The following is a 14,564-nucleotide window of genomic DNA, read 5'->3' on the forward strand; positions in this document are numbered from 1 at the left end:
TCTTTGAAGTGGGACAAGCGAGGAAGGAGCAGCAAAGATCTGTCAAAGGAGAGAGGAAACAAGCAAGGAGCCAAGCAAAAGACTAAGGTTGGTACTCTCTGCTTCTCTCTCATCTATTTCTCATAAAGGAAAAAGCAAGTAACTTTAATCTGTTTGTTTCTAAGATAGCTACCCGTCTTAGTGGGACTAGCAGCTCTGAATAGACACTAGATTTCGCGATAACAAAATGGCGACTCCACTGGGGATCGAACCCAGGATCTCTGGTTTCGTAGACCAGTGCCTTATCCATTGGGCCACGGAGATTGTTATCGGGAAATCTAGTGTCTATTCAGAGCTGCTAGTCCCACTAAGATGGGTAGCTATATTAGAAACAAATAGATTAAAGTTACTTGCTTTTTCCTTTGTGAGAAATAGATGAGAGAGAAGCAGAGAGTACCAACCTCAGTCTTTTGCTTGGCTCTTTGCTTGTTTCTTCTCACCTTTGGCAGATCTTTGCCGCTCCTTCCTCGCTTTTCCCACTTCAAAGAACACATGTAGAGTCAAGGCAGCATAATACCATCAAAGCACAGAGATCTACAATCATGAACAATATATGACCAGATATATATTGACCACACAAATGCATATATCAACTCAAACATACAAGAATGTGGAGGAAAACTCAAATAGATTTATTGATAGAAAGAGTAGAAGAGAGGATTACAACCCATTGATCTGACCTAGCGTCATCCTCCCAGCATGAAATCCCTTCTTCACCTCATGAAAAGCTTAGATCACCCAACAATGTTGCATAGAGAAACCAACAGCACTTCCTTACAAAATACAAGATTCCAGCCTTTGGGTCTCTGGGATGAGGGATCCATATATAGATGTTTGCAGGTGGGTGAGTCAGCTTTTGGGATTTTGATTAGTGTCATCTTTTTGATAGTTCTTTGTTCCACTTGGAGATTTCATGATCTCTTACTCATCCCTGGGCGAATTCAGAGAGGCAAGTGTCACAGGGGAAGTTTCTAGAAGATTCCCTGGGTTTCCACTTAGCAAACTACCTCTGCCATTTGTCTACTCTCACCCATCGCACCCTACAGAAGGCTCTTTTAGTATGCATCACACCTGGCCAGTGTTACAGTTAGTATGCATCGCACCCTTAGCACTGAGCAGTCTGTATGGTCCAGTTTTGACCAGCTCTAAGTAGTTTTTCGTGGAGAACTTATGGGAGATGATGTAATTAACTGACCTTGCTCCTTTAGGGTATGAAGCAACACTTTTATGGACTTATAAGCCCTTGGTTTATGGACATATGTGATTGGGGTTGCAGTGCCCAAAAATGTCTATAACAATTTCCCCCTAAAGCATGAGGTCGTAAATCTTCTGATGTCGGGTGAAATGCTTTATCATGAGGATCCGAGGTTTTTCGAACTGGAAGGTGACCTGTAATAAGATACAATACAATACATTATCTTCATAATATTTTCATTATCTAGCTGAGGCGGGCATTCCCATGCTTAGTTTTATAAATTCATTTGCATGTACATAGGACAGACAACCGTCTGTTTGGAAGACTGATGATTCTGGTAGAGCCATCATCCTTTGGCTTGGATGATTATCTGTGCAGCAATGATGTACATTTGATGTCTTTATTTTCCTGAATATATCTCAGCCTGGATGGATGAAACTAGATCCAAGGTCCTCAAAACTCGTTCAATCTTCGCCCGAAGTACAAGTCAGTCCATGTGAAAAGATGTTCTGACATTGAACATGGAAAGACATCGCCTGATTACCAGCCATGATGTCAGCTGTTAACAGGCGCGAGAGGAATCACCGATAATGATGATGACCCTCAAAGTACTGCAGTACAATTCACGTGGTGTGAATACATGAGTCGATGTCGAACACCACGCAAAATATTTCGATCGAAGGTCATTGATGTAAACTTGTCGCCGGAAGTGAGAAACTTGCCATTGAGGAATGCAAGCTTCAAAGTACTAAAAGGGTTGTTCTTAGGTCAACTTCTTGGATAATGAGCTGATGTCGACAAGAAGTGACCCGTCGTAGGAGGGCATTAATGAATCCCACATCTACAACACTGAACGGAGAAAATGATTTTGTGGAGGTGAAAACAATATGATGATACAGGGTTCAGGGTGGCAGTCATGAATGAATGAAGCGTAAAGGTATTGCAGCGAATGAGACACAAGCTGGGTCGGTGAATTCTCTGAAAGACTTCTCTTGAACATATCGGCAACACTGAAATGGATTGGTAGCGTTAACCCCAAAAATGGATGGTACGGTGGACCAATGGTGATATGACCAGTGAACGGAATAACCCAACCCAACTCAATCATGGTGATGGAGTGAAAGTGTCATGTTCAAGAACGACTTGCTACCAACAAAGTTTCTTCAAGTTTTCTTCCCAATTTTTCCCCAGTCATTTCTGACCAGTACCTCTTTATTTTTGTCAAGCTTGAGGAGGATAACATATGCTTGTTCTATAATTTTCCCTTCGGGCAAACTCGTCGCTATGTTTTAACGAGCCTAGCGACAGTGAAACTTGCTCTTGTCTACATGTACAAGTTTGTCGCTATCGTTTTAACGAGTTTAACGACAAAGATAACTCAGTTCTTTTCAATTTTAGAGAGTCTAAAAAGAGACAGAAAGAAAACTCCAGTATTCCTTTTTCATAATGTAATCCCTTAAGTCCGAAAAAGTGTAGAATAATACGAAAGGGATGACTCTTCGATAGTTTTAACGAGCCGAACAAGACAAATGCTCGATCTTTTTGTGTAATGATCCCTCAGGTCCAAAAAGATTAAAATCTAGAGGAGGGATAGCACTTCCGATCGCTTTAGCGAGCTGGAGAGGCCAATTGCTCGGAAATCTTTTCATATTTTACGAGTCAGATGAAAAGAGCTTAAAGGAGACTCGTTTTTTGAGGAACGAGTGATGTTTTCAGATAGCAGCTGGTTCCAGATAAGGTTTGGAACTTTTCAATCACGACAGTGTAAAGAAGGTGGCTAATAGGATCACTTGTCGTAGTTGTTCCTCAAAAGGGGTAAACAATCCAATGGAGGCATATGATCGGCTAAAAAAGAGTGGGGGTGATGATAGGAACACGACCAAGGTTCAAAAGTTGATGATTATGCAATGGTTATTTACCGAAGGTGGGTTCATTTTTTAATGAGCTTAAACTCTGGTGGAACATATGCTCATTGCTAGGTTTATTTTTTAACGAGCTTGAACTTTGCATAAAACTACTCGTGCCAGTCATATAATAAGGATGTCTCATCGATAGGTTCATTTTTTAGGGAGCTTGCACCATTCAAAATTTTGCTCTGACTCCTTTTATTATGTAAGCTAGGAACGACCAATCCTACGAGTTTAAAGGGTTAAGAATCTACAAACTAAGAAAATAAATAGTCGCTTTTCACTTTCACGCAAAAAGGTTTGCATGCCCCCAGGTATAACGAAGTAGAGTTTCCAGGTTACCCTTCAATTTGCAGACAAAACATTTGTTCTATTGGGAAAGGCATACCTTCTGACAGAGGTATCTTATTCCGGTCTAATCCCATTTTCCTAAACGGATGGGTGTGTCAGACTAGTCATATATCCTCCGCGGAAACCTACCCTATACCTGAAGTTTTCCTGCCGAAGCAGACCAGGGTGCATGCCCCCTGGGTTTTAGTCACAACCATAGAATCACTCGCGCTCATCAGGTGGACTGACTGGAGATTGATGAGACATTCCTTGCACAAAAAGACCTGTTAGGGATGGAATTTTACTATTAGCTATGTGTGAGCCAGGGAATGAAAGCTGGTCTACGAGTTGGACCACTTTTCCTTCATGCAGAAAACACATCACTCGAAAGAGTGAGGAGACAATGGCTCCCATGCTATTAATGTAGTCACGCCCAAGGAGTAGATTTTAATCTAAAGGTCCTTGGACTACCATTACATTTAGATAAACGGTCTTCCCTCTCAAAGCTATAGGAAAATTTGGAAGGATCCCTAACGGTCGACTGGTTCCTTTGTCGAAGCCTGTCGGATTTCGCATCTCAGGCAGAAGCTATGGCAAACCAAGCGCTTTCCAAGCAGTTGAGGAAAGGATACTCACAAAATCCCCTTCATCTATGATAGTACCGACCATCACCATTCTGTAAGCTTGTACTATGATTCAGAATGGTACATTAGATGGTAGACGGGGTCTGCCTAGTAGATTCCAATCGAAGGAAACAACTAGGTTGCTTGGAGGTGGGACTGAATAAATGGCTGGATACGTCTCCGATGAACTTCCTTCCTGCGGTAAAGGAACGGGTAGATTGCCCCCATGTTCATTGGAGTTTGTGTTTACGAAAAGAATGTGAACGGTGTCGTTCTCATTCTCTTTGGTGATGGTATCATCTAAAGGTGGGTCCTCTGAAGACAAGATGAGGTCAACTGTCATCTCAACCTATTGACTTTGGTCCGATGTGGACTCAGAGGGTTTATCTTCAACGATAGGTGCTTCGACCGACAACAAAGGTGTGTCAGTCGGATTTTCAACTAGCGATGGACTTGGCAAGAGTTTCTTGTATCCAGGAGGAAGTCGTTGCAGTGACGCAGGACAGTTATCCAAGACTCTTTTAGCTTCGTCCAGGAAGGGACAATGGTGGAGGGCATGATCGCCTTCACACAGTCTGCAAGGAAATTTAGATCTTCCTTTCTGTCCATTGACTTCGTTTTCACTAGTTGACCTCATGTTTTCCTCCTTGCGCCCATCGCACCTTAGTTGTGTACTGGGTGAGATGCATACTGACTGGCCAATGGCCAGCCCAGTATGCATCGTACCTTTCAATGTATACTAGGTGTGATGGGGGCAAAGTGAATTGTCCAAACCCCAGAGGCTCAGAAAAGTAGGAAAACGTGCTCATAATTCAGAAAGGAAAGAATGCAATTAAAGAGCTCAGGTTTAGCTCCTACTTGGTCCAGACGGTGCCGAAAATCGTCCACAAAATCTCCCAGAATAAGCTGATGAAAATCAAGGGGGAAAACACCTCCAAAGCTCCAACAATCCCAAATTCGAATGAAATGGTAAAATGAGGGGTAAAAACTACTTTTAAGTTACCTTTCACGTAATTCAAGTAGGTATTAGTGTTTTAACTCATTTTTCAAGCATGAATTCTCATTTCTAATCAGTTTGATGGAGCGATTGAACAGGTATTACGACCGTCAAAAGAACATAAGGTCAACGGTGAATCGAATATCAATGACCATTATCACGAGCAGTTTTACACGAAGTTCAAGCTCGTTAAAAAATAAACCTAGCGAGGAGCATATGTTCCACCAGAGTTTAAGCTCATTAAAAAATGAACCCACCTTCGGTAAATAACCATTGTGATCGTATTATTATCAGCTTTTGAGCCTTGGTCGTGTTCTTACCATCACCTCCACTCTTGTTTATCCAATCATATGCCTCCATTTGATTGTTTATCCCTTTTGAGGAACAACTGCGACGAGTGATCCTATTAGCCAATCTTCTTTACACTGTCGTGATTGAAAAGTTCCAAACCTTATCTAGAACTAGCTGCTATCTGAAAACATCACTTGTTCCTCAAAAAATGAGTCTCCTTTAAGCTATTTTCATCTGACTCGTAAAATATGAAAAGATTGCCGAGCAATTGGCCTCTCCAACTCGTTAAAACGATCAGAAGTGTTATCCCTCCTCTAGATTTTAATATTTTTGGACCTGAGGGATCAGTACACAAAAAGATCGAGCGTTTGTCTTGTTCGGCTCATTAAAACTATCGAAGAGTCATCCCTTTCATATTATTTTACACTTTTTCGGACTTAAGGGATTACATTATGAAAAAGGAATACTGGAGTTTCCTTTATGTCTCTTTTTAGACTCTCTAAAAATGAAAAGAACTGAGTTATCTTTGTCGTTAAACTCGTTAAAATGATAACGACAAACTTGTCCATGCAGACAAGAGCGAGTTTCACTGTCGCTAGGCTTGTTAAAACATAGCGACGAGTTTTCCCGAAGGGAAAATTATAGAACAAGCATATGTTATCCTCCTCAAGCTTGACAAAAATAAAGAGGTACTGGTCAGCAATGACTAGGGAAAAATTGGGAAGAAAACTTGAAGAAACTTTATTGGTAGCAAGTCGCTCTTGAACATGACACTTTCACTCCATCACCATGATTGAGTCGGGTTTGGTTATTCCGTTCACCGGTCATATTACCATTGGTCCACTGTACCATCCATTTTCGGGGTTAACGCTACCAATCCACTTCAGTGTCGCCGATATGTTCAAGAGAAGTCGTTCAAAGAATTCACCGACCCAGCTTGTGTCTCATCTGCTGCAATACCTTTATGCTTCATTCATTCATGATTGCCACCCTGAATCCTGTATCATCAGATCGTTTTCACCTCCACAAAATCATTTGCTCCGTTCTATGTCGTAGATGTGGGATTCATTAATGCCCTCCTACGATGGGTCACTTCTTGTCAACATCAGCTCATTATCCAATAATTTGACCTAGGAACAACCCTTTCAGTACTTTGAAGCTTGTATGCCTCAATGGAAAGTTTCTCACTTCCGGCGACAGGTTTACATCAATGACCTTCAACCGAAAGATTTTGCGTGGTGTTCGACATCGACTCATGTATTCACACCACGTGAATTGTACTGCAGTACCTTGAGGGTCATCATCATTATCGATGATTCCTCTCGCGCCTGTTAACAGCTTACATCATTGGTTGGTAATCAGGCAATGTCTTTCCATGTTCGACGTCAGAACATCTTTTCACATGGACTAACTTGTACTTCGGGCAAAGATTGAACGAGTTTTGAAGACCCCGGATCTAGTTTCATCCATCCGGGCTGCGCTATATTCAGGAAAATAAAGACATCAAATGTACATCATTGTTGCACAGATAATCATCCAAGCCAAAGGATGATGGCTCTACCAAAAACATCAGTCTGCCACAGACGGTTTTCTGTCCTATGTACATGCAAATGAATTTATAAAACTGAGCATGGGAATGCCCGCCTCAGCTAGATCGTGAAAATATTATGAAGATAATGTATTGTATTGTATCTTATTATAGGTCACCTTCCAGTTTGAAAAACCTCGGATCCTCATGATAAAGCATTTCACCCGACATCAGAAGATTTACGACCTCATGCTTTAGGGTGCAACTGTTATAGACATTTTTGGGCACTGCAACCCCAATCACATATGTCCATAAAAAAAGGGCTTATAAGTCCCCAAAAGTGTTGCTTCATACCCTAAAGGAGCAAGGTCAGTTGATTACATCATCTCCCAGAAGTTCTCCATGAAAAACTACTCAGAACTGGTCAAAACTGGACCATATAGACTGCTCAGTGCTAAAGGTGCAATGCATACTGACTATAACACTGGCCAGGTGTGATGCATACTGAAAGAGCCTTTTGTAGGGTGCAATGGGTGAGAGTAGACAAATGGCAGAGGTAGTTTGCTAAGTGGAAACCCAGGGAATCTTCTAGAAACTTCCCCCGTGACACTTGCCTCTCTGAATTTTCCCAAGGATGAGTAAGAGATCATGAAATCTCCAAGTGGAACCAAAAACTATCAGAAAGATGACATTAATCAAAATCCTAGAAGCTGACTCACCCACCTGCAAATATCTATATATGGATCCCTCATCCCAGAGATCCAAAGGCTGGAATCTTGTATTTTGTAAGGAAGTGTTGTTGGTTTCTCTGTGCAACATTGTTGGGTGATCTAAGTTTTTCATGAGGTGAAGAAGGGCTTTCATTCTGGGAGGATGATGCTGGGTCAGATCAATGGGTTGTAATCCTCTCTTCTACTCTTTCTATCAATAAATTTATTTGAGTTTTCCTCCACATTCTCGTATGTTTGAGTTGATATATGCATTTGTGTGGTCAATATATATCTGGTCCTATATTGTTTATTATTGTATATCTCTATGCTTTGATGTTATTATGCTGCCTTGACTCTATAGGTGTTCTTTGAAGCGGGACAAGCGAGGAAGGAGTGGCAAAGATATATCAAAGGAGAGAGGAAACAAGCAAGGAGCCAAGCGAAAGTCTGAGGTTGGTACTCTTTGCTTCTCTCTCATCTATTTCTCATAAAGGAAAAAGCAAGTAACTTTAATCTGTTTGTTTCTAAGATAGCTACCCATCTTAGTGGGACTAGCAGCTCTGAATAGACACTAGATTTCCTGATAACAATGCCCCATGGGAAAGTGAGGGTTATGAGTAAGAAAATCAATGCCCCATTGCGGAAATGGGAAAACAGTAAAGACTCGGTGAGAAAATATCATAAAGGAGGATGCAAAAATCTTAAGTCAATGCGAGAAAACAATTCCCCCAAGTGAAAGTTTTTGACAATCCCAGGTTGGGCTAAGATGTCATTGGGAATGGTTGCCAAAATGTTACCCATGTTTCCTTCAGAAAACACTTTGTGCACCAAAATAAGTGTCTGAAGCAGATGAGTTGCTACACCGAAAACAAGGGTTTCAAACAAGAATAAATCCCACCAAGGCTTGGGAGAAATGAGGAACGATGATGTGAATCGTTCCATAGAGTTTCCTCAAGACACATAACTTTTGTGGTACTTTCATCAGTTGGAAATGTCTCATTCAAAGGATCTGGAGAATCCTAAGAACCGAGTCAGGGAGATTACAAATATGCATCTAGACTCATACTGAAATGATCATGGATTTCAGAAGTAGTCACAAAAGCTGAAACAAGAGCTTGATATGCATGCTCTATGAGGCTAAGCAACATAACATCACCAAAATTGTCAATCCGATTAGGACGGGGAACGACCCAAGGATCCTGACAAATCGAGACCATGTTAATTGAAGTGACGTTCGGAGGTGGAAGGGAAAAAATTCCCATAAGATAAGAGTCTTTGAAAATACCCGCCCCAACACTCTCGTAAGGTATATCAGTATTCCCAACATATGGCACATTGCCATTTGAGGAGTTGGAAGAGAAAAGGTGAGTTGATCGACAGTGACTATTTTCCCTTGACGAGGAAAAAAGAGCACACGAAATAGGGTAGAAACCACGGAAAAAATTGGATGGGTCCAACTACGACCAAGTAGAATATTTTCATTCAGATTGGCATCGACAACTTATACTTCGAGGTTAACAATATTTTCCTTCCAATTAAATTGGCAAGTCATTGAGAATACCATATGGATGAGAACCTCTACCATCGAAAGTTTCCAATGTATTAGGAGACTAGTTGAGAGGTGGAGAGCCAATAGCTTTTCAACATGAAAGGGACATGATGCAAGTAGAAGCACCCTCATCAATAATAGTCTGATGAATAATATTCCCTTTAATAACAACTTGTATAAGAAAGGCAAGTTGATGCGGGAGATGAGGAACGTGTTTTTCGAGATCAAAATTAATCAGGTTTGAATCTGTAGCATCAATCCCTACTATGTCGGATAGTAATGCTTTCCTTTGCTATGTACAAATCTGAAGGACTTCCAAAGCTGACATCGCCAAAGGCACTTGAACAAAATCTTCCACAATGTTATAAGTTGAGCAGTTCGCGCACTCGGATTATACAATGACTTACGAAGAACACCTTTGGGAGGTGGTTGGATAATGGAATCATTCCTAGGTCATTCAATATGAAAGGGACCAGAATTGGATAGAGTGGAAGTAGAAGATGTATTAGTGGCATCATTTTCCACAATCGGTTTGGTAGGAGTCTGATAATATTTTGATCGAGTAGCAATAGAGACAAGCATCGTGCTATTCATAAAAACTTGAGAGCCTCTAGATGTAGAGGTTTGAGGTTGATCTACCAATTGAGTTAGTTGTGACAGAAAGGGTTCTTTCAACATGGTCAGAGAATCCTTGGTATAATGATCTTCATCACATATAAAACAAGGATATTTTGGCCTACGTTTGGATGTATCATCAACAGACGATTTAGGAGAATCTTGTTTAAGGGTATCAGATTTAGTCTTACCTTTACCCTTATTTTTCCCTTTCAAGGCTTTATCTGTTGTGGTAGATTGGACAACATTGACCTCATAAGTTTTACCAGGGTTTTTGGGAGTATTCAAAGGAGGAGAATGTTGGAATTATGACATAGATTTGGCGCTATGACACAGGTGTTGTCCTTGATGGCAACTCTCACAGATGACAGATCACAGTTCAGGCTCGCATAATTTAGAAAGAAAGGTATACGCAGGTTCCCATTGACCAAGCCATGTGTACACGCAGGTTTGCAGACTAAAAGGCACGTATGCGTACACATGCACTTTCATGGAAGGAAAGGCGCGTACATGTTGGAAAACCTGGTTTTGGTCCGTGGTATTTGGTCCATGGTATTGGTCCAAGATATCTTGTCCGAAGTATTGACCCTAGGTATTTGGACCAAGGTATTGATTCTAAGTGGTTTTGGACCATGGTATTGAGTAAGGCCTAGGACTATAAAAGGAGGAGAAGATCATTAGGCAAAGGCACTTACGAATTGCATATCTAATGAAGAGCAAGATCTAGATTACAGGTTATTGGGTTATAGTGCACAACTAGATTTGAATCAAGGATGAACCTGAGTGCTTGATGAAGGATAAGTTCTATTGATGGGTCAAGATCTTAAAGCTTGAAGAGAAGTATCTTTGTGTGGTTTTGATCTTTTATCTTAATAATTGGCGCATGTCGTAATCTATAAATATGATGATCTGGGTATATCTGATGTCTAAATAATTGTAAAGGTTAAACCATCATTTACATATCTATACGCAGGTTCCTTATAGCAAAGACGCGTATACACGCCGATTTGGCATTTCAAAATTGCGTATTCGCAGGTTTGCCTTCATACAAGTGCGTATGCACACAGGTTCGTCACATTGAAGTAGCGTACGTCTCATAAAATATGCTTTAGCTACTTTTGATTACTGTTGTAGTGTTCTGGGTTCTGGCTTGGGTTCTGGTTACTGTTACTGTATTCTGGTTACAGCATTCAGAGAAGTGATTGTTTGATTTAGTTTTTGGTTGGTGCAAAGGAGATTGGTCGATGCAGATATATTTGACGTTTGATTGATGTTATTGATGGATCCAGTCTGAAAATTTATGAAATGTGGTCCCTGGAAGAAAAGAGAAGGTTGTAGCCTTCTGTAGGTCAGCACCTACGTACTAGTACATCAGCTAGTACAAGAGCTAGGGGGTTGTAGCTCCCTTCTAGGAGAAGCTGGAGAACAAGAGAAGGTTGTAGCCTTCTGCAGGTAGAAGCCTGCGTACTGGTATAAGACTGCACCAGTACAAAATATTGTAAAAAGAAGTTTCTTATTAAAAGAAAGATAGAGACGATTGCAGCAGGTGGTTTTCACCCACATTGGGTTTCCACCTTATATCTTGTGTTCATGTGTGTGACTGTCTGTTCTGTTTTTACTGCTCCTGGTTACTGTTTATATGGTTCTGATGCACAGATTAAAGATCAACTTATGAAGAATTAACTAAATTATAAGTTTACAGGGTATACGCTAGTTGCCTTATATACAGTTGCGTATACACGCAAGTTTCATTAATTGAAGTAGCGTATATGAATCAAAATTTGAAAATGAAATATTATTGACTTGCTAATACTGATTCACCCCCCCCCTCTCAGTATTATTTCCAACAATTGGTATCAAAGTAGGTCCTTCAGAAGAAGCTTGATCGCTTGAAGGAAGATCTATCATCATGAGTACCTACGAAAGAGAGGGATCCATTAGACCACCAATCTTTGATGGGAGAAACTTCGTCTATTGGAAGGTAAGAACCACAGCCTATATTCAATCTCTTGGAACAGATGTTTGGGAAATTGTGGAAGGAGGATACACATTTCCATCAGCGATTCCTACAGATATGGCAGGTAAAAAGTAGTATGAAACAAATGCCAAGGCTGTCAATACATTATTGGGGAGTCTGTCACAATCAGAATTTATCAAGGTTATGCGGCTCAAAACCGCCAAAGAAATATGGGACAAGATCGTTCTAAGCTATGAAGGAGATGATCAAGTAAAACGTGCAAAACTACAATCTCTCAGAATTCAATATGAGACTCTCAAAATGCACAATGATGAAAGTATAGCTAATTACTTCTTACGTATAGATGAGATTGTTAATCGCATGAAAAAATTGGGTGAAGAGATAAAACAAGTTACTGTAGTTGAAAAGGTTTTAAGATCCTTGTCTTCTAAGTTTGAATCAAAAGTTTCTACCATAGAGGAAAAGCAGAATCTTCAGAGTATTACTATGACACAGCTGCACGAAATCCTAACTGCTTTTGAAATGAGAAAAGGGGGTCCATTAGATATGAGAGAAGCTGCATTCAAAGCTTCAAGAAGAGAAGAACTCAATGAATCAAGACATATTTCAGAAGGAGAGGAAGAAGCAAACTTTGTCAAGAACCTTCAATGGGGTTCTGGAAGATTCAGAGGTAAGCTACCTTTCAAATGCTTTGCTTGTGGAAGAGTTGGTCATTATGCAGCCAAATGTCCTAATAAAGATAAGCTTGATAAAGGTAAGGAATCAGCAAAATGGAATAGAAAATAGAATGTAAGTAAGAAGAGCTATTATACGCATGAAGATAGCAATGGTTTATCAAATAGTGATGAAGATGAACATGGTAATGACTATAGACTTCTGATGGCTTTTGAAGATGATGATTTCTTGGATGCTTTAGATGAAGATGGTCTTTATGAAGAAATTTCTAAACTTAAAATTTGTTTAGAAGAAAAGAATATGATTATAGATAATCTGAGATTCCAACTTGCTGAAAGGGAAAAACACAATGAAAAATTAGAATGTGAAATTGTGGGTCTAAGAAAAGATATTGAGAAAAAAAAAGCTCTCAATCTTAGATTTGCTAAAGGATCAGAAACTTTAGATGAAATTATCAAAGTGCAGCGTTCTCCTCTGATAAAGAAAGGTCTTGGATATACTGAAGAAGCATCTCAAGCACAAAAGCCATCAACCTCCAAAAGCTATCTTGATGTAGCAAGGAGAAGTGAACGGTTTGACAATAGTCAGCAAAGGCATAAAGCAGATCACCAGCTAATTCAGGTTCAATATGCTTCAAGGATGAACAGAAGCTACAACCAACCTCAAGTAAATCATACTCAATTTGCTTCAAGAATGAATGTCAATGGAAACTACAATCACCAGGTCAGTAGGTTCGATAATCGTAGGAATTTCTTTAATGGGCAATGTTTTTCATGTCATAACTTTGGACATAAAGCTGCTCAATGTGTTGCTTACAAGACCATCATGACTAGAGAAGCACGAAATCAAAGGAATGTGACTGGGATCATGAAAAGGACCTACAATAACTTTTCTGCTCTTGAAAATGAAATAGAATGCTCTATCTATAACAACTTTGATCATGAAGATTCTGAATGCAGGAGTAAATTTTGGCAAACATCTCAGAAGGAAAAAACTTCATTAGGTCCCAAAACATGGAGAAAGAAAGAACCACAAACAGAAAGATGTGGTATAGCTATGTATGCAGAAGGACAAGAAAATCAGTGGTACATTGATAGTGGATGATCAAAACACATGACAGTTGATAAAGAAAAACTTCAGTCATATAATGCCTTAGAAAAGGAAAAGAAGGTCTCATTTGGAAATGACACTCCTACAGTCATAAAAGGTAAAGGCTCTGTTCTCTTAAAAGAAAAGGTTAAAGCTGGGAATGTTATGTATGTTGATGGTCTAAAGCATAATCTATTGAGTGTCAGTCAAATGTGTGATCAAGGAAATGAGGTAGTATTTCGATCAAATGGATGTGTTGTTCGTGAGCTTGATACAGGAGAAACAGTGATCAAAGGTATAAGAACTCCAAATAACCTATACATACTCAAGGGAGGATAGCAACAGTGCTACCTAAGAAAAAATGATGAACACTGGCTATGGCACAGAAGATTGGGGCATCTAAGCTTCTCTCAAATAAGAAAAGCATGCAGATACAAGGTTGTTCGTGATCTTCCAGATATCAACATTCCAGAAAATACAATATGCAAATCATGTCAATTTGGTAAGCAAACCAGAGCTCATTTCCCTGAGAAGGAAGGATCAACTAGTAAGCCTCTTGAACTTGTTCATACTGATTTATGTGGTCCATCAAGGAAAAAGTCACCTCATGGAGAAGAATACTTTATATTGTTCATTGACAACTTTTCCAGAATGTGTTGGATAGGACTTCTAAAGCATAAAGATGAAGCATTTGAAAAGTTCAAAGCCTTCAAAGTGTTGGTTGAAAATGAATCAGATCGTAAAATCAAATGCCTCAGGTCTGATCGAGGAGGGGAATTTACCTCAGATGAATTCTTCAACTTTTGTGAAGAACATGGAATAAAAAGGGAATTCTCTACCACAAGGACTCCTCAGCAAAATGGAGTGGTAGAAAGAATGAACAGAATTGTTCAACAAATGGCTCGTGCCATGCTAGATGAGTCTGGAACTCCTGCAACCTTCTGGGGTGAAGCTGCATTTGTTGTCGTCACTATTTTCAACAAAACAGCACTCAAACTCCACATTCGAGTAAACAACACTCAAACTCCACATGAACTT

The 14,564-nt window shown here is 39.9% G+C and overlaps 1 non-coding gene across 1 annotated transcript; it reads right to left on the bottom strand.

The window, feature by feature from the left end:
- Positions 1-230: 230 nt before the first annotated feature.
- TRNAR-ACG (transfer RNA arginine (anticodon ACG)) lies at positions 231-303 on the bottom strand. Its single transcript has one exon. It is a non-coding gene; the product is annotated as a tRNA-Arg (tRNA).
- Between the last annotated feature and the right edge of the window lie 14,261 nt (positions 304-14,564).

Source organism: Pinus tabuliformis, chromosome 4_1 (assembly GCF_031772625.1).
Source record: "Pinus tabuliformis cultivar Carrire ecotype Pingquan chromosome 4_1, CPIR1, whole genome shotgun sequence".
Taxonomy (NCBI): Eukaryota; Viridiplantae; Streptophyta; class Pinopsida; order Pinales; family Pinaceae; genus Pinus; species Pinus tabuliformis.